Below are 19,647 nucleotides of genomic sequence, written 5' to 3' on the forward strand. Positions count from 1 at the left end.
AGGGACATGTTGAAAATGTAATTGAAGACACTTGCCAGCTGGTCAGTGCATGCTCTGAGTACGTGTTCTGGTATTCCGTCTGGCCCCGCGGCCTTGCGAATGTTAACCTGTTTAAAGGTCTTACATCGGCTATGGAAATCGAGATCAACCAGTCATCTGGAACAGCTGGTGCTCTCATGCATGGTTCAGTATTGCTTGCCTCGAAGCGAGCATAGAATGCATTTAGCTTATCTGGTAGGCTCGTGTCACTGTGCAGCTCGCAGTTGGGTTTCCCGTTGTAATCTGTGATAGTTTGCAAGCCCTGCCACATCTAAAGAGAGTCAGAGCCGGCCTAGTAGGATTCAATCTTAGTCCTGGATTTATGTTTTGACTGTTTGATGGCTCGTCAGAAGTCGTAGCGGGATTTCTTATAAGCATCCTGATTAGTATCCCGCTCCTTGAAAATGGCAGCTCCAGCCATTAGCTTAGTGCGGATGTTGCATGTAATCCATGGCTTCTGGTTGGGGTACGTACGTACGGTCACTTTGGGGACAACATCGTCAATGCACTTATTAATATACTCCTGAATGTTATGGGATGAATCGTGGAACATATTCCAGTCTGTGCACGCATAATAGTTCTGTAGCTTAGCATTCACTTCATGCGATCACTTCCGTATTGAGCGGGTCACTGGTACTTCCTGTGTGTGTGTGTGTATTGTCGTGCTCTAAATGTCAGAGCCAGGGTGTGTTGGGTACTGGGCACACGTCTCTTTATCCTGAACTGTGACATCATGCCAGGTCAACACACCCTGGCACTGACATTTAGAGAGAGAAAACACACACACACACACACACACACACACACACACACACACACACACACACACACACACACACACACACAGGTGTCACCATCATAAAACCTCAAGTGGTTGTCTTGGACAGGCAGGACAGGAGAGTCACCAGAGACTGATTCATGCTGTCTACTTCCAATGGAGCAAGTCGTTTAGGACAAAGCCAAAGCACTGATTTTGTAACTTTTCTGAAAAGCAAATTGAATCTTTTTGTTGGTGCTCTGCTCTGCTCTGCTCTAGGGAGTGGGTGAGGGAGTGGGTGAGGGAGTGGGTGAGGGAGTGGGTGAGGGAGTGGGTGAGGCAGTGGGTGAGGCAGTGGGTGAGGGAGCAGGGCTGCGTCTCGAATGGCACCCTATGGAGTCGGATGGGTCTCCTGATTTCTCTCACCTGCCCAGACAGGTGTGGGAGTAGGATGAGTCTCCTGATTTCTCTCACCTGCCCAGACAGGTGTGGGACTCGGATGGGTCTCCTGATTTATCTCACCTGCCCAGACAGGTGTGGGAGTCGGATGGGTCTCCTGATTTCTCTCACCTGCCCAGACAGGTGTGGGAGTCGGATGGGTCTCCTGATTTCTCTCACCTGCCCAGACAGGTGTGGGAGTAGGATGAGTCTCCTGATTTCTCTCACCTGCCCAGACAGGTGTGGGAGTAGGATGAGTCTCCTGATTTCTCTCACCTGCCCAGACAGGTGTGGGAGTAGGATGAGTCTCCTGATTTCTCTCACCTGCCCAGACAGGTGTGGGAGTCGGATGAGTCTCCTGATTTCTCTCACCTGCCCAGACAGGTGTGGGAGTAGGATGAGTCTCCTGATTTCTCTCACCTGCCCAGACAGGTGTGGGAGTAGGATGGGTCTCCTGATTTCTCTCACCTGCCCAGACAGGTGTGGGAGTCGGATGGGTCTCCTGATTTCTCTCACCTGCCCAGACAGGTGTGGGAGTCGGATGGGTCTCCTGATTTCTCTCACCTGCCCAGACAGGTGTGGGAGTCGGATGGGTCTCCTGATTTCTCTCACCTGCCCAGACAGGTGTGGGAGTAGGATGGGTCTCCTGATTTCTCTCACCTGCCCAGACAGGTGTGGGAGTCGGATGGGTCTCCTGATTTCTCTCACCTGCCCAGACAGGTGTGGGAGTCGGATGGGTCTCCTGATTTCTCTCACCTGCCCAGACAGGTGTGGGAGTCGGATGGGTCTCCTGATTTCTCTCACCTGCCCAGACAGGTGTGGGAGTCGGATGGGTCTCCTGATTTCTCTCACCTGCCCAGACAGGTGTGGGAGTAGGATGGGTCTCCTGATTTCTCTCACCTGCCCAGACAGGTGTGGGAGTAGGATGGGTCTCCTGATTTCTCTCACCTGCCCAGACAGGTGTGGGAGTCGGATGGGTCTCCTGATTTCTCTCACCTGCCCAGACAGGTGTGGGAGTCGGATGGGTCTCCTGATTTCTCTCACCTGCCCAGACAGGTGTGGGAGTCGGATGGGTCTCCTGATTTCTCTCACCTGCCCAGACAGGTGTGGGAGTAGGATGGGTCTCCTGGTTTCTCTCACCTGCCCAGACAGGTGTGGGAGTCGGATGGGTCTCCTGATTTCTCTCACCTGCCCAGACAGGTGTGGGAGTCGGATGGGTCTCCTGATTTCTCTCACCTGCCCAGACAGGTGTGGGAGTCGGATGAGTCTCCTGATTTCTCTCACCTGCCCAGACAGGTGTGGGAGTCGGATGAGGCTCCTGATTTCTCTCACCTGCCCAGACAGGTGTGGGAGTCGGATGAGTCTCCTGATTTCTCTCACCTGCCCAGACAGGTGTGGGAGTAGGATGGGTCTCCTGATTTCTCTCACCTGCCCAGACAGGTGTGGGAGTAGGATGGGTCTCCTGATTTCTCTCACCTGCCCAGACAGGTGTGGGAGTAGGATGGGTCTCCTGATTTCTCTCACCTGCCCAGACAGGTGTGGGAGTCGGATGGGTCTCCTGATTTCTCTCACCTGCCCAGACAGGTGTGGGAGTCGGATGGGTCTCCTGGTTTCTCTCACCTGCCCAGACAGGTGTGGGAGTCGGATGGGTCTCCTGATTTCTCTCACCTGCCCAGACAGGTGTGGGAGTCGGATGGGTCTCCTGATTTCTCTCACCTGCCCAGACAGGTGTGGGAGTCGGATGAGTCTCCTGATTTCTCTCACCTGCCCAGACAGGTGTGGGAGTCGGATGAGGCTCCTGATTTCTCTCACCTGCCCAGACAGGTGTGGGAGTCGGATGAGTCTCCTGATTTCTCTCACCTGCCCAGACAGGTGTGGGAGTCGGATGGGTCTCCTTGAATAGTGTATGTGGAGACACAGTGTGTCAGTCCTCCTGATAATGATGGAGAAGCAGTTAATAGAAACAATACTGATGAAAATGTAGGAAATCTCATATTTTCACAGTTTCTCAGACAGACACCTGGCAACAGCACACATTTTCCCTGCCATTTAAAAAGATTTAGGCTACGACTGAGTAGAGAGAGAAGGAAGAGGACTGAGTAGCGAGACAGAAGAGGACTGAAAAGTGAGAGAAGAGGACTGAGTAGAGAGACAGAAGAGGACTGAGTAGCGAGACAGAAGAGGACTGAGTAGTGAGACAGAAGAGGACTGAGTAGCGAGACAGAAGAGGACTGAGTAGCGAGACAGAAGAGGACTGAGTAGCGAGACAGAAGAGGACTGAGTAGAGAGACAGAAGAGGACTGAGTAGCGAGACAGAAGAGGACTGAGTAGAGAGACAGAAGAGGACTGAGTAGCGAGACAGAAGAGGACTGAGTAGCGAGACAGAAGAGGACTGAGTAGAGAGACAGAAGAGGACTGAGTAGCGAGACAGAAGAGGACTGAGTAGAGCGACAGAAGAGGACTGAGAAGCGAGACAATTCACCAGCAAGTGGGAGGGTCTTCAGCGGTTGAATTAAATGTATTCAAGGGAACCACGCCTGCAAAGCCTGTTATGCTCCTGCATAAGTTCAGTTTGAATACAAACTACTGAGAAGTGTATAAGAAAGGCCTGAATCAGGCCCAAGTGAATACATTACATTCCTCTCCTCCCCCCCCTCTTCTCCCCCCCCTCTTCTCCCCCTCCCTTCCCCCCTCTTCTCCTCCCTCCCCTTCTCGCTCTCCCCCTCTTCTCCCCCCCTCTTCTCCTCCCTCCTCTCCTCCCTCTCTCCTCTCCCCTTCTCGCTCTCCCCTCTCCCCCTCCTCTTCTCCCCCTCCCCCTCTTCTCTTCTCTCTCCCCTCTCCCCCTCTTCTCTTCTCTCCCCCTCTCCCCTCCTCTTCCCCCCCCTCTTCTCCTCCCTCCTCTCCTCCCTCCCTCCTCTCCTCCCTCTCTCCTCTCCCCTCTCCCCCTCCTCGCTCTCCCCTCTCCCCCTCCTCTTCTCCCCTCTCCCCCTCTTCTCTTCTCTCTTTCTTTCTCCCCCTTGTTCCATCTACCGCTCGATGCTGTGTATCTCAGCTGGCCAGAACAGACTCTCTGAAAGGGTCAGTATAGTGGTCAGGGTAAGACAGGTCGCCCACAGAGCCTAACTCCGAGCCCATTGGTTGGCTAGCAGCAGGTCGCCCACAGAGCCTAACTCCGAGCCCATTGGTTGGCTAGCAGCAGGTCGCCCACAGAGCCTAACTCAGAGCCCATTGGTTGGCTAGCAGCAGGTCGCCCACAGAGCCTAACTCAGAGCCCATTGGTTGGCTAGCAGCAGGTCGCCCACAGAGCCTAACTCAGAGCCCATTGGTTGGCTAGCAGCTTCAACTAGGGTCGTAATCATTAGGACCAAATGTAGCAAAACGTTTTGCAATGGAAAATGGAAATTAGGGAAGGTAAAGTAGTCTCGCCCTAATTCCCCCATTTGCTTCCATTTCATTCCTGACGAATACAATCCAGCATTTACAACGGAGCCAAATGCAGAGGCTGTTGGTTTGCTAGCAGCCTCAAACAACCACAGAGACAAACTTAGACTCACTGCCTTTTGGCTAACAGCAGCAGAAGCATTTACCACAAAACTTGCTTAGTGGCTGGCTAACAGCAGCATCAACCAAACATTTACAGGAAGACATCTCAGCTCCGGTAGATTCTGGCTAACATGGTTTTGTTAAGTACAAAGACGGAGCCAGTATGAATGGTTTTGAAACGAGCCGTCTCAGTCAGTCTGTCCATAGCTAGCTAGCCCTCAGCGTCTCATAAAAGAGACGACTGTCAGACATTTGACACTGTGGCTAGAATGTTCTTGTGACATTTCCCTCCATATGGAAGCATCACCTCTGACCCCTCTGTTTTAGGGTGTTCTGAGAGAAAATACGATTGATCCCCAGACCAGTAGGAAGAAAGGCAGTCTCCCTCTAACTGTCCTTCTATACTGAACTAAAATATAAAACGCAACATGTAAAGTGTTGGTCCCATGTTTCATGAGCTGATATAAAAGATCCCAGAAATGTTCCATACGAACACAAATCTTATTTTGCTCAAATTTGGTGCACAAATTTGATTACATCCCTGTCAGTGAGCATTTCTCCTTTGCCAAGATAATCCATCCACCTGATAGGTGTGGCATATCAAGAAGATGATTAAACAGCATGATCATTACACAGGTGCACCTTGTGCTGGGGATAATAAAAGGACACTAAAATGTGTAGTTTTGTCACACAACACAATGCTACAGATCTCTCGAATATTGAGGGAGCGTGCAATTGGCATGCTTACTGAAGGAATGTCCACCAGAGCTGTTGCCAGAGAATTGAATGTTCAGTTCTCTACCATAAGCCTCCTCCAACGTCGTTTTAGAGAACTTGGCAGTACGTCCAACCGGCCTCACAACCGCAGACCACGTGTAACCACACCAACACATGACCTCCACATCCGGCTTCTTCCCCTGCGGGATCATATGAGACCAGCCATCCTTACAGCTGATGAAACTAAGGAAGTATTTCTGTGTGTAATAAATCATTTTTGTGGGGAAATAAATTCTGATTGGCTGGGCCTTGCTCCCCAGTGGGTGGCCCTATGCCCTCCCAGGCCCACCCATGGCTACGCCCCTGCCCAGTCATCTGAAATCCATAGATTAGGGCCTAATGAAATTATTTTAATTGACCGATTTCCTTATATGAACTGTAACTCAGTAAAATCGTTGAAATTGTTGTGTTTATATTTTTGTTCAGTGTATAACGGAGTGTGTGCGAAATGGAACCCTGTTTCCTAGGGATGTGACAAATGTAAAAAAAATATCTTAACGTTTAAAATGGCAATTATCGGTTTTCTGTTAAAACGATATACGAAAATTCATAAAATTCCACATGAATTCACAATGCAGGATATGGTCCTATTGCATAAGGTGGTCCTATTTAGTATGACCACTAGGAGGCAATTCAGGTCTATCTACCACATTCGTAGGCTGAATCTCATACCCAACACTTGGCCCCTAAGCTCTTTATCGAGTGGCCACTTGCCGTTGTGTTCGACAGTGATCACTCGAGTCTGCAAGAGTTTGGGCCAAAATGAGCATTGAAATGATGCGCAATCGACGTCCCGACTGCCACTTATCAATATTCCAAAATTCTAAAAATCAAATTCACGAGCATCGTCTTCCGCTTGAATCACTCGCTATGAAACACAGACACTTGGGCAGACACAGGCGCAGTGAGTAAGTTGTTAAAAACAAAAAGGCATCTCTAATCTACAAAATATGGGCAAGAAGTGTATCGGTCACCAGTGATTGCATCAGCTGGTTTACCTTGCCGTAGCCCGTTTGCTGCTAGCTAGCTTCACCGAAACTCAGGGATGGAGTATTAGCTAGCTAAAGACATTAGGCACTGCTCTGATAAACAGCATGTAGCTTGTCACTTATTTAGGATAGTTTGACAGCTTCAAAATCATTTGAAAGATGCACATCTCCTACTAACGTCACAGCATTGTTGCGTTAAGCATTTGTTAAATTAGTATTTTTCCCTTTATGATCATCCGCACCCATTAGTGGTAGTTTTATGATAACTGCATCCTCTGTAGCTCAATTGGTAGAGCACGGCGCTTGTAACGCCAGGGTAGTGGGTTCGATCCCCGGGGCCACCCATAAACAAAAATGTATGCACGCATGACTGTAAGTCGCTTTGGATAAAAGCGTCTGCTAAATGGCATATTATTATTATTATTATTATAATGTTGTGGAAGGTTAGGAATTTTTTCTTAATGTAAACGTTCACACCCCTACTATATCCTATATATTCCCTCATGGGACCTGGTCAAAAAGTAGTGAACTATCTAGGATAGGAGGAGCCTGGTCCTGGGAAAAATGTAAATTAAACAAATGCCTAACACAACGCTGTAATGTTAGCAGGCACTTCATGTTTTGGATTTGACTGACCTGGAAGACCTGGTGCTTTGGATAAACTGACCTGGAAGACGTGGTGTGTTGATTTTAACTGACCTGGAAGACCAATCAAGCAGCTCCGTCTGTCAGGTGTGGTGCCTAGTTGGAACAAAATCCTGCAGTAGCTGCAGCACTCCAGATACAGGGTTTCCCACCCCTGATATAGGGAATAGGGTACAGGAACAGGGTTTCCCACCCCTGATATAGGGAATAGGGTACAGGAACAGGGTTTCCCACCCCTGATAGAGGGAATAGGGTACAGGAACAGGGTTTCCCACCCCTGATAGAGGGAATAGGGTACAGGAACAGGGTTTCCCACCCCTGATAGAGGGAATAGGGTACAGGAACAGGGTTTCCCACCCCTGATATAGGGAATAGGGTACAGGAACAGGGTTTCCCACCCCTGATATAGGGAATAGGGTACAGGAACAGGGTTTCCCACCCCTGATAGAGGGAATAGGGTACAGGAACAGGGTTTCCCACCCCTGATATAGGGAATAGGGTACAGGAACAGGGTTTCCCACCCCTGATAGAGGGAATAGGGTACAGGAACAGGGTTTCCCACCCCTGATAGAGGGAATAGGGTACAGGAACAGGGTTTCCCACCCCTGATATAGGGAATAGGGTACAGGAACAGGGTTTCCCACCCCTGATATAGGGAATAGGGTACAGGAACAGGGTTTCCCACCCCTGATATAGGGAATAGGGTACAGGAACAGGGTTTCCCACCCCTGATAGAGGGAATAGGGTACAGGAACAGGGTTTCCCACCCCTGATATAGGGAATAGGGTACAGGAACAGGGTTTCCCACCCCTGATAGAGGGAATAGGGTACAGGAACAGGGTTTCCCACCCCTGATATAGGGAATAGGGTACAGGAACAGGGTTTCCCACCCCTGATATAGGGAATAGGGTACAGGAACAGGGTTTCCCACCCCTGATATAGGGAATAGGGTACAGGAACAGGGTTTCCCACCCTGATATAGGGAATAGGGTACAGGAACAGGGTTTCCCACCCCTGATATAGGGAATAGGGTACAGGAACAGGGTTTCCCACCCCTGATAGAGGGAATAGGGTACAGGAACAGGGTTTCCCACCCCTGATATAGGGAATAGGGTACAGGAACAGGGTTTCCCACCCCTGATAGAGGGAATAGGGTACAGGAACAGGGTTTCCCACCCCTGATAGAGGGAATAGGGTACAGGAACAGGGTTTCCCACCCCTGATAGAGGGAATAGGGTACAGGAACAGGGTTTCCCACCCCTGATATAGGGAATAGGGTACAGGAACAGGGTTTCCCACCCCTGATAGAGGGAATAGGGTACAGGAACAGGGTTTCCCACCCCTGATATAGGGAATAGGGTACAGGAACAGGGTTTCCCACCCCTGATATAGGGAATAGGGTACAGGAACAGGGTTTCCCACCCCTGATATAGGGAATAAGGTACAGGAACAGGGTTTCCCACCCCTGATAGAGGGAATAGGGTACAGGAACAGGGTTTCCCACCCCTGATAGAGGGAATAGGGTACAGGAACAGGGTTTCCCACCCCTGATATAGGGAATAGGGTACAGGAACAGGGTTTCCCACCCCTGATAGAGGGAATAGGGTACAGGAACAGGGTTTCCCACCCCTGATATAGGGAATAGGGTACAGGAACAGGGTTTCCCACCCTGATATAGGGAATAGGGTACAGGAACAGGGTTTCCCACCCCTGATATAGGGAATAGGGTACAGGAACAGGGTTTCCCACCCCTGATAGAGGGAATAGGGTACAGGAACAGGGTTTCCCACCCCTGATATAGGGAATAGGGTACAGGAACAGGGTTTCCCACCCCTGATAGAGGGAATAGGGTACAGGAACAGGGTTTCCCACCCCTGATATAGGGAATAGGGTACAGGAACAGGGTTTCCCACCCCTGATATAGGGAATAGGGTACAGGAACAGGGTTTCCCACCCCTGATATAGGGAATAGGGTACAGGAACAGGGTTTCCCACCCCTGATATAGGGAGCCATTTGGGACGTATCCTATGACCTTTTAAGTGTCCCTCGAAGTCAAACTAACTGTGCTTCTGTCTGTAATGTTTTACAAGTGACGGGGACGGGAAACCTGTTTATAATGACCTCCTGTCTATTCCATAATAAAAACCTTCACTCTGGCTACGTGTGCATGACTGCTCAGTCTCATGACATCCTAAAATACAAATGAACACACACACACAGGCTATTCCTCTGGTGTGGGTGGTACAGTTGATTTTCAAACAACACTAGATAAGAGGGTGTTTACGCTTTTCATCTCCAACCCAACACAGACGACTCACACACCAAACCCAACGTGAGTGAGTCAGTGAGTCAGTGAGTGAATCAGTGAGTCAGTGTGTGAATCAGTGAGTGAATCAGTGAGTCAGTGTGTGAGTCAGTGAGTCAGTGAGTGAATCAGTGAGTCAGTGTGTGAGTCAGTGAGTGAATCAGTGAGTCAGTGTGTGAGTCAGTGAGTGAATCAGTGAGTCAGTGTGTGAGTCAGTGAGTGAATCAGTGAGTCTTTCTCTTACAGATAAAACTACAGGCCAACTCAAGTTAGGTTCAACCACACAGAAACACCACAATCATAGTTGGAAGCAGAGACCTTTAGAACAGTCTGTAACAGGCATATAAATACCACACATTTCAAGTCAGTGTTTTCATGTAGATGAGAGCGGAGTGGGAGAGAGAGAGACAGACAGACAGAGAGTTGAGAAGAGAGAGAGAGAGAGAGAGAGAGAGAGAGAGAGAGAGAGAGAGAGAGAGAGAGAGAGCGAGAGCGAGAGCGAGGAGAGCGAGAGAAGAGAGAGCGAGCGAGAGAAGAGAGAGAGAGAGAGAGAGAGAGAGAGCGAGAGAGAGGGAGAGAGAGAGAGAGCTAGAGAGAGAGCGAGAGAGAGAGAGAGCGAGAGAAGAGAGAGAGAGAGCGAGAGAAGAGAGAGAGAGAGCGAGAGAGAGAAGGGCTACTTTGAGGATCCCCTTCAAAAAACTAAACTGCCAACTGGCATCTGGGATTGGTTGGCAAGATGAAAGCAGCTTTAATGAGAACTACCTCAGACTCCCCAACAGCTGAGTGGTCGAGGGCTGCAGGCCCCGACAGAGATCATTGCGGCGCAGTCTGACAGACAATTGAGATTAAAATGTTTTTTGTCCCGCAGATTCGGCTATTAGTAAACAGTCATATTCCTGTTTTGCATTAGCCAATTTATTGTATTAAAAGCACCGCTGTCGCACAATTCACTCATCATTCACTGCTTAAAGTTCAGGAGCCCCTCTCCTCTCCTAGTTAGTTCAGGAGCCCCTCTCCTCTCCTCTCCTAGTTAGTTTAGGAGCCCCTCTCCTCTCCTCTCCTAGTTAGTTTAGGAGCCCCTCCCCTCTCCTCTCCTAGTTAGTTTAGGAGCCCCTCCCCTCTCCTCTCCTCTCCTAGTTAGTTTAGGAGCCCCTCCCCTCTCCTCTCCTCTCCTAGTTAGTTTAGGAGCCCCTCCCCTCTCCTCTCCTCTCCTAGTTAGTTCAGGAGCCCCTCTCCTCTCCTCTCCTCTCCTCTCCTAGTTAGTTCAGGAGCCCCTCTCCTCTCCTCTCCTCTCCTAGTTAGTTCAGGAGCCCCTCCCCTCTCCTCTCCTCTCCTAGTTAGTTTAGGAGCCCCTCTCCTCTCCTCTCCTCTCCTAGTTAGTTTAGGAGCACCTCCCCTCTCCTCTCCTAGTTAGTTTAGGAGCCCCTCTCCTCTCCTCTCCTAGTTAGTTTAGGAGCCCCTCCCCTCTCCTCTCCTAGTTAGTTTAGGAGCCCCTCTCCTCTCCTCTCCTAGTTAGTTTAGGAGCCCCTCCCCTCTCCTCTCCTCTCCTAGTTAGTTTAGGAGCCCCTCCCCTCTCCTCTCCTCTCCTAGTTAGTTCAGGAGCCCCTCTCCTCTCCTCTCCTCTCCTAGTTAGTTCAGGAGCCCCTCTCCTCTCCTCTCCTCTCCTAGTTAGTTCAGGAGCCCCTCCCCTCTCCTCTCCTCTCCTAGTTAGTTTAGGAGCCCCTCTCCTCTCCTCTCCTAGTTAGTTTAGGAGCCCCTCTCCTCTCCTCTCCTCTCCTAGTTAGTTCAGGAGCCCCTCTCCTCTCCTCTCCTAGTTAGTTCAGGAGCCCCTCTCCTCTCCTAGTTAGTTTAGGAGCCCCTCCCCTCTCCTCTCCTAGTTAGTTTAGGAGCCCCTCTCCTCTCCTCTCCTAGTTAGTTTAGGAGCCCCTCCCCTCTCCTCTCCTCTCCTAGTTAGTTCAGGAGCCCCTCTCCTCTCCTCTCCTCTCCTAGTTAGTTCAGGAGCCCCTCTCCTCTCCTCTCCTAGTTAGTTCAGGAGCCCCTCTCCTCTCCTCTCCTCTCCTAGTTAGTTCAGGAGCCCCTCTCCTCTCCTCTCCTAGTTAGTTCAGGAGCCCCTCTCCTCTCCTCTCCTAGTTAGTTCAGGAGCCCCTCCCCTCTCCTCTCCTAGTTAGTTTAGGAGCCCCTCTCCTCTCCTCTCCTAGTTAGTTCAGGAGCCCCTCTCCTCTCCTAGTTAGTTCAGGAGCCCCTCTCCTCTCCTCTCCTCTCCTAGTTAGTTCAGGAGCCCCTCCCCTCTCCTCTCCTAGTTAGTTTAGGAGCCCCTCTCCTCTCCTCTCCTAGTTAGTTTAGGAGCCCCTCTCCTCTCCTCTCCTCTCCTCTCCTAGTTAGTTCAGGAGCCCCTCTCCTCTCCTAGTTAGTTCAGGAGCCCCTCTCCTCTCCTCTCCTAGTTAGTTCAGGAGCCCCTCTCCTCTCCTCTCCTCTCCTAGTTAGTTTAGGAGCCCCTCCCTCTCCTCTCCTAGTTAGTTTAGGAGCCCCTCTCCTCTCCTCTCCTAGTTAGTTTAGGAGCCCCTCTCCTCTCCTCTCCTCTCCTCTCCTCTCCTAGTTAGTTCAGGAGCCCCTCTCCTCTCCTAGTTAGTTCAGGAGCCCCTCTCCTCTCCTCTCCTCTCCTAGTTAGTTTAGGAGCCCCTCTCCTCTCCTCTCCTAGTTAGTTTAGGAGCCCCTCTCCTCTCCTCTCCTAGTTAGTTTAGGAGCCCCTCTCCTCTCCTCTCCTCTCCTAGTTAGTTCAGGAGCCCCTCTCCTCTCCTCTCCCTAGTTAGTTCAGGAGCCCCTCTCCTCTCCTAGTTAGTTTAGGAGCCCCTCCCCTCTCCTCTCCTAGTTAGTTTAGGAGCCCCTCTCCTCTCCTCTCCTAGTTAGTTTAGGAGCCCCTCTCCTCTCCTCTCCTAGTTAGTTTAGGAGCCCCTCTCCTCTCCTCTCCTCTCCTCTCCTCTCCTCTCCTAGTTAGTTCAGGAGCCCCTCTCCTCTCCTAGTTAGTTCAGGAGCCCCTCTCCTCTCCTCTCCTCTCCTAGTTAGTTTAGGAGCCCCTCTCCTCTCCTCTCCTAGTTAGTTCAGGAGCCCCTCTCCTCTCCTCTCCTAGTTAGTTCAGGAGCCCCTCTCCTCTCCTCTCCTAGTTAGTTTAGGAGCCCCTCTCCTCTCCTCTCCTAGTTAGTTTAGGAGCCCCTCTCCTCTCCTCTCCTAGTTAGTTCAGGAGCCCCTCCCCTCTCCTCTCCTCTCCTAGTTAGTTCAGGAGCCCCTCCCCTCTCCTCTCCTCTCCTAGTTAGTTCAGGAGCCCCTCCCCTCTCCTCTCCTCTCCTAGTTAGTTCAGGAGCCCCTCTCCTCTCCTCTCCTAGTTAGTTCAAGTGCGCCTATAGCTACATGTGTAGTCTTAAATGCAGAGAATCACGGTTCATCTTTCCATTAAAATCGACTTATATATCATTAGGCTACAGTTTATTACAGTAATGGAAATAAATATTGATCCTGGAAAGCAGTGGAGGTCAACCAACGCGAGTCGTGGTGCAACCAAAAAAATCTATCATTATTGAAAAGGAAAAGGCACAAACGTCGTCTCTGCCTGAAAATCAACCGCTCCTAAAAATGATAGGCTATAGGCTACGCAAAACATAAGAGGAAGTGTCTGCGGTCATCATTCTTCCGGCTTCAAGGTCAGTAGCCTACCTCTCCTCTGTGTGCTCTATTAAATAGAGTAGGATATCAATCAAATTCATTTATAAAACCCTTTTTACATTAGCAGACGTCACAAAGTGCTATACAGAAACCCAGCCTAAAACCCCAAACAGCAAGCAATGCAGATGTAGGAGCACGGATACATGCATGGGCGGAGAAGCAAGGGGGCAGTTATCTTTCCAGAGAAATGTACTTCCCAAATATGATTAAGCTACAGTTTAGGCCTACATCATTACCTAGAAATATTGATCACCCATATTTGCCTGCAAATCGTCCCGCTCCTATGAAGGTAGGCTATATTATGCACGACGTAGCTCAAGAGAAAGTGCACGTGTCCGTTCTCACTCCAACTCTCTTTCTACATCTAGCCTATTGGCTGATATATCCCAGTAACACCCATAGCCTAATATAAAATGGGCCAAGTGAGAACCTCGGTAATTAAACCTATTTATTGAGTTATTTCCGCCCATTTTGATATTGCCTTTAGGCCACAATAATTGCTGGGACCATGGCAGCAAAGCGAGCTGCATCACACACGCCTAAAATAACATTTGCGGGACCTGCGGTCGGGTTCGGGACCCTTTCCTGCGGTCGGGTTCGGGACCCTTTCCTGCGGTCGGGTTCGGGACCCTTTCCTGCGGGCGGGTTCGGGACCCTTTCCTGTGGGAGTGAGGTGAGAGTCTGACGAAAACCCAGCGGGAGCAGGCGGGTGCGGTAGGAAAAGCTGTGGGATGAAGAACTCTGTGGCTTTCTAAGCTCAGAGTGGCTTTCTTAAAACAAGCATGTACTCTGCATCTCAACAAGACCGTGTAGACTTCACATCAGATAGCCAACTACTTCAGTATCACAGTTCCTCGACAATCAAGAGAGCTAGCGATCAGGTGACTTAGCTGACTTTATAATGAAATGTCGTCGTTCATGTATCGTCATTCTTCCGAGTTTCTCCAGTGTGTAGGAGGTTTCTCTGGAGTCGGTCCTGGGAGGAAGGGCAGCACAGGGTCTGGGTGGGCTGGCTCAGCTCTGGAATGACTACAGCAGCTGCTGCCACTAAGCCAAGGGTCAGCTGAACCAAAACCACTGATCACCACAGCGGAATGCTACGAAGAGGGAATGTTATTGGAACGCAGTGGGCTGTACAGTAACAAGCTAAACATGACATCAGACCTCTGGGTCTGTTCTTCACAGCTCTGTCTGGGTTTTGACTGACAGACCTCTGGGTCTGTTCTTCACAGCTCTGTATGGGTTTTGACTGACAGACCTCTCTCTGTGCTTCACAGCTCTGTATGGGTTTTGACTGGCAGACCTCTGGGTCTGTGCTTCACAGCTCTGTATGGGTTTTGACTGGCAGACCTCTCTCTGTGCTTCACAGCTCTGTATGGGTTTTGACTGGCAGACCTCTCTCTGTGCTTCACAGCTCTGTATGGGTTTTGACTGACAGACCTCTCTCTGTGCTTCACAGCTCTGTATGGGTTTTGACTGACAGACCTCTCTCTGTCCTTCACAGCTCTGTATGGGTTTTGACTGACATACCTCTCTCTGTGCTTCACAGCTCTGTATGGGTTTTGACTGACAGACCTCTGGGTCTGTCCTTCACAGCTCTGTATGGGTTTTGACTGACAGACCTCTCTCTGTGCTTCACAGCTCTGTATGGGTTTTGACTGGCAGACCTCTCTCTGTGCTTCACAGCTCTGTATGGGTTTTGACTGACAGACCTCTCTCTGTACTTCACAGCTCTGTATGGGTTTTGACTGGCAGACCTCTGGGTCTGTTCTTCACAGCTCTGTATGGGTTTTGACTGGCAGACCTCTCTCTGTGCTTCACAGCTCTGTATGGGTTTTGACTGACAGACCTCTCTCTGTTCTTCACAGCTCTGTATGGGTTTTGACTGGCAGACCTCTCTCTGTGCTTCACAGCTCTGTATGGGTTTTGACTGACAGACGTTATAAACTTAAGCACTGCACGTGACAGGAAGTTGCCCCCCCATCCCACCGTCTAACTGGGCAACTTTAGCAAATGTTTTGTTGACTGAGTGAGGGAAATGCTGTTAAATTAAGACGACTCAATTTATTTTTAAAGATGAGACGTTGAGGATTATAATAAATACCACTTTGATGTCATACGAGCAAGCCAAACTCCAGTGAGTCCAAATGTGCACTTCACATTTCCATATCATAAACCTCATGTCATATATAATGTCAACGTTTATGATCACTGTATTTGATGTACGGTTCCAAGACGACATGGCGTCATACCCTGGGAAGAATGAACAGAATGAGCCTGTTTGTCTATTGTGAAGAAATGTAGCCTCGGGGACACACACACACCTGAATGCAAACGTGACTGCTTTCTATGAGCATCAAAAATGACGATCCATTTCTCTGAATTGCCTTGTGAAAGCCTAACACTAAGATCGTATTTTATAACTTAAGAGAGAGTCATGTTGGCAATAGAACTAGCTTTCAAATAAATGACGCCCGCCTGACCCAGATTGTGATTTATAATGGACTGATTTTGGATTGTGTTGTGTGATGGCGGGGATGCAGGGTTGTGCTCCAAACTAAACTACCAGTGTGCTTGCTCTAGTTCCTTAACATCACAGCTAGGAGAGCTCAAAAAAAAAAACACCTTATAGTTGAAGACTCTTTGAGTCTTAAAAAGTGTATTGAAATGGCTTAGGATCTGTGCAGACTTAGGAGAGGTGTGAGACACAAGTTAGTCCTCTCACTTGTCTTATGTTGCACCTACCCCACATGTTCCAGGAATATTCTTATCTTACTGAATGTATCCAGAGTATTTTCAGATTTTGTTATTTTAAAAATGCAGTGAAAAGTACAGTAAATGGCAAATGCACATCAAATCAACAGTGTAATGTTCGGATTCAGTCCTGTGTCAGGCTAACTGATGTGTCTTCGATTTTCCCACAATCTCCTAATTGTTCCCTTTCCAATTGCTACCGTGGTTACGCATTTCATATTTTCTTCCATAAGAAACATTTCGATGTAGGCCTTTCCATATCGGCCAGTGTAAAGGACTAACAACATCACTGTTCTAAGAATGATCACAAGGTTCCCAGCTCAGGACTTGGCACCCTACTTTGTCTAGCCCAGGAGAAAAAAAGAGGAACGTCCTGAAGGGAAAAGTATTCTCCATCCACAGGCCTGTCCTGGCAGTAACCCCAACCCAGGGAGGTTTCAGGGTTCAGAGAAATTACGTTTAAAATGTACACAACACACCAACCTAGACCTGCAGTAAGGACATCCCAAATGGCACCCTATTTCCTACAAACTGTAGTTCCCCTATGGGCCCTGGTGCCATTTGGGACATCACTAAAAGCTAGACGCCTATAGAACCCCTCACCTGACCCCTCCACACTACCACCGCAGAAACCAGGTGTTTCAGATGAGGATGGAAGGATGCCACAGAACTTCGGATTACTCACTTGATGACAAATGCCTGTTGGGAGTTTCCCCCTCTGTCTCAAAAGTCTCTTTTTAAATACACATTTTCTTCTCTCCTCCGCTCCCGACTGCATGGGGCTGCCATAGAAAGAATGAATAGAAGAGGCATCCCCGTTCAATTCAATGACGGCATAGTGGGTGGACTGACAGCCATTGCGAGTGTACCCATGGGGGGCAAAGCAGGAAGTACAAAACAGGAAGTGCTAATATAATGTGCTGTGATTTGTTGAATGAACTCAACTGACATTACAAAACAAATACATTCCATTGCATGAGCCACATCAGTTAACATCATTTGAATTAACATTCTACATTACCATGGAAATTAGCAACAGTTTCATCACATTGTTAAGAGTTCATGTTACGGCAGAAAACAGACTCAACCGCACCAATCCCCGGCCATCCCGTCTTAAGTCAGATGTTCGTTCCGAAAAACAAAAACTTTTTTTTTTTTTTTTATGGTTATGATGGTTATTTTATTTTCATGACTGTCTTCATCCATAACCTTCGGTTGCACGGTTTTACGGTAATTGTGCCAGCCCTATATGGACCTACCTAATAAATACACTGAGTGTACAAAACATTAGGAACAACTGCTCTTTCCATGACAGAGACTGACCAGGTGAATCCAGGTGGAAGCTGTGATCCCTTAATGATGTCACTTGTTAAATCCACTTCAGTCAGTGTAGATGAAGGGGAGGAGACCGGTTAAAGAAGGATTTTTAAACCTTAAGACAATTGAGACACGGATTGTGTATGTGTGTCATTCAGAGGGTGAATGGGCATGACAAAATATTTAGGTGCCTTTGAACGGGGTATGGTAGTAGGTGCCAGGCGCATCGGTTTGTGTCAAGAACTGCAACACTGCTGGGTTTTTCACGCTCAACAGTTTCCCGTGTGTATCAAGAATGGTCCCACCACCCAAAGGCCATCCAGCAAACTTGGCACAACTGTGGGAAGCGTTGGAGTCAACATGGGCCAGCATCCCTGTAGAACGCTTTAAAACACCTTGTAGAGTCCATGCCCCGACGTACACTGATGTATGTAGGCCTATTTGATACAGAGCTTTGTCTACCCTACCTGACAAAGGAATGAGGACACAAATAGCAAATATTCACACTGGCTGACTGCAACACCGCAGAGGTTCCTCACTGCATCCAACACCAACTAAAATCCAGCACAGCTGTGCCAGTAGATGGTCATGGTATGGGCCTATACTCTCTGGCCTCCTGTAAAAGCTGGGTTCAGCAGATGCAGAGATTAGGGTGTAGAATGCCCCTTAATCTACAGAGTAATATGTTTATGACATTAAACCCCGTTCAGCCAATAAACAACCATTTGTGCGATTAGGCTACTCCATAATGACATTACAACTGCCAGGTGTTGGTTTGGGAATATCGCGGATTATCAAAGAGAACTCATTCCCTTGCGGTTAGACATCCGGTGCGGAGCGGTGCAGTGGAGAGACGGTGTGACACCGAGATAAACAGTCAACCCAGCCCTATCTACGTCATCATTTACCGGGGGATGCTCGTCTATACATCAGACAGGCCTATCGTCAGGATGAGGCCCCCCGTAACATCGCTACCGTGGCTCTCTTAACCACTAAACCAGCCTGATATTTTGGAAAGATGAATAGTGTGGCCTTTTCGGCATTGCGTCCAACATGAACCAAACAGTGCTGCGATGAGAGAATTTGGAAATTATAGGGTGTCAAATCCACAAAAATTAAACGCTGGAACGAGAACACGCCCATATCAATGCCTCGCCACGCCTTGATCATTTGAGTATGACTAATTAAGAACTTAGATTAATGGGAGACAAAAACTGGTACATGTTCCCAATTAACGTTAGGGCTAGGCTACTAAATGGAAGCCTTTATTTGCCATTATTCTCCCCGGCAATAGTGTTCACAGGCAGGGAACCATCCACGGCTTTCTCCCTGTGCTTGTCCCTCCTGCGGCAGACACCGCATATTCAATTTAGCCTGAAAACGTCTTTGCCAGCTGCAGACGCCTTCAATTCTAATCTGCTGAATGCATGAACACTATAGCCTAGTCTCCCAGTGCATGTTCGGCCTGGCGATAAACCCATCTTTATTCTTGCATTCAAATGTGCCATTTTTGTGTTTCCAAATGTCTCAAGATTTCACCGCTGTAGAAATGTAGGTTAATCACGGTAGCCTGATGTGGTAATGCGATATAATAGCGTAAAATAAAAAATTGTACGGAATGTTAACTGATCAGCATTCAATAAATCCAATGTAAATGTGAGGACATTTAGCAAATGCAGCGCGAGAAATCTAGCTAGAAAATAAAGGTGGCTTTAACGAGAGAGAAAGCAAGCGGCTACTTACTGTCACAAATCCAGACTGTTTTCCTCGGTATCCAATGTAAAACTGGTAGGCTTAAATGTATCGAGAAAATAAGTAACAGTGTCGCAAATCAGGGTGTCAAGGCAATATTGTGCTTTCAGTCGGTGGGTCTTCAGAAGTGAACGGTTTTCACCGCCGTTACCGACTCCTTAGCTTGGTAACTGGCTCACTGCTCCATTCTGTGAAAATCAACCGGGAGCGCGCCTAGATGGGATGCGCGTTCCTGAATTCCTGTTTCCTGTCCAGCCCGAGACCAAATCAAATCAAATTGTATTGGTCACATACACTTGTTTAGCAGACGTTATTGCGGGTGTAGCGAAATGCTTGTGCTTCTAGCTCCGACAGTGCAGTAATATCTAACAAGTAATATCCAACAATTTCCCAACATATACCCAATACACACAAATCTAAGTAAGGAATGGAATTAAGAATATATACATGATGGATGAGCAATGACAGGGCGGCATAGACTAAGATACAGTAGAATACTATAGAATAGAATGCAGTATATACATATGAGATGAGTAGTGCAAGATATGTAAACATTATTAAAGTGACTAGTGTTCCATTTATTAAAGTGGCCAGTGATTTCTAGTCAATGTCT

General features: G+C 48.6%; 1 protein-coding gene across 1 annotated transcript in view; it reads right to left on the bottom strand.

The window, feature by feature from the left end:
- LOC121563788 (ras-associated and pleckstrin homology domains-containing protein 1-like) overlaps positions 1–19,233 on the bottom strand; it is a 167,871-nt gene extending 148,638 nt beyond the window's left edge. Inside the window, 1 exon segment of the mRNA XM_045215604.1 lies at positions 19,026–19,233. The gene's annotated coding sequence lies outside the window, so the exon portion shown is untranslated.
- Between the last annotated feature and the right edge of the window lie 414 nt (positions 19,234–19,647).

The sequence above is a fragment of the Coregonus clupeaformis genome, unplaced genomic scaffold (genome assembly GCF_020615455.1).
Source record: "Coregonus clupeaformis isolate EN_2021a unplaced genomic scaffold, ASM2061545v1 scaf0479, whole genome shotgun sequence".
In the NCBI taxonomy this organism is placed as follows: Eukaryota; Metazoa; Chordata; class Actinopteri; order Salmoniformes; family Salmonidae; genus Coregonus; species Coregonus clupeaformis.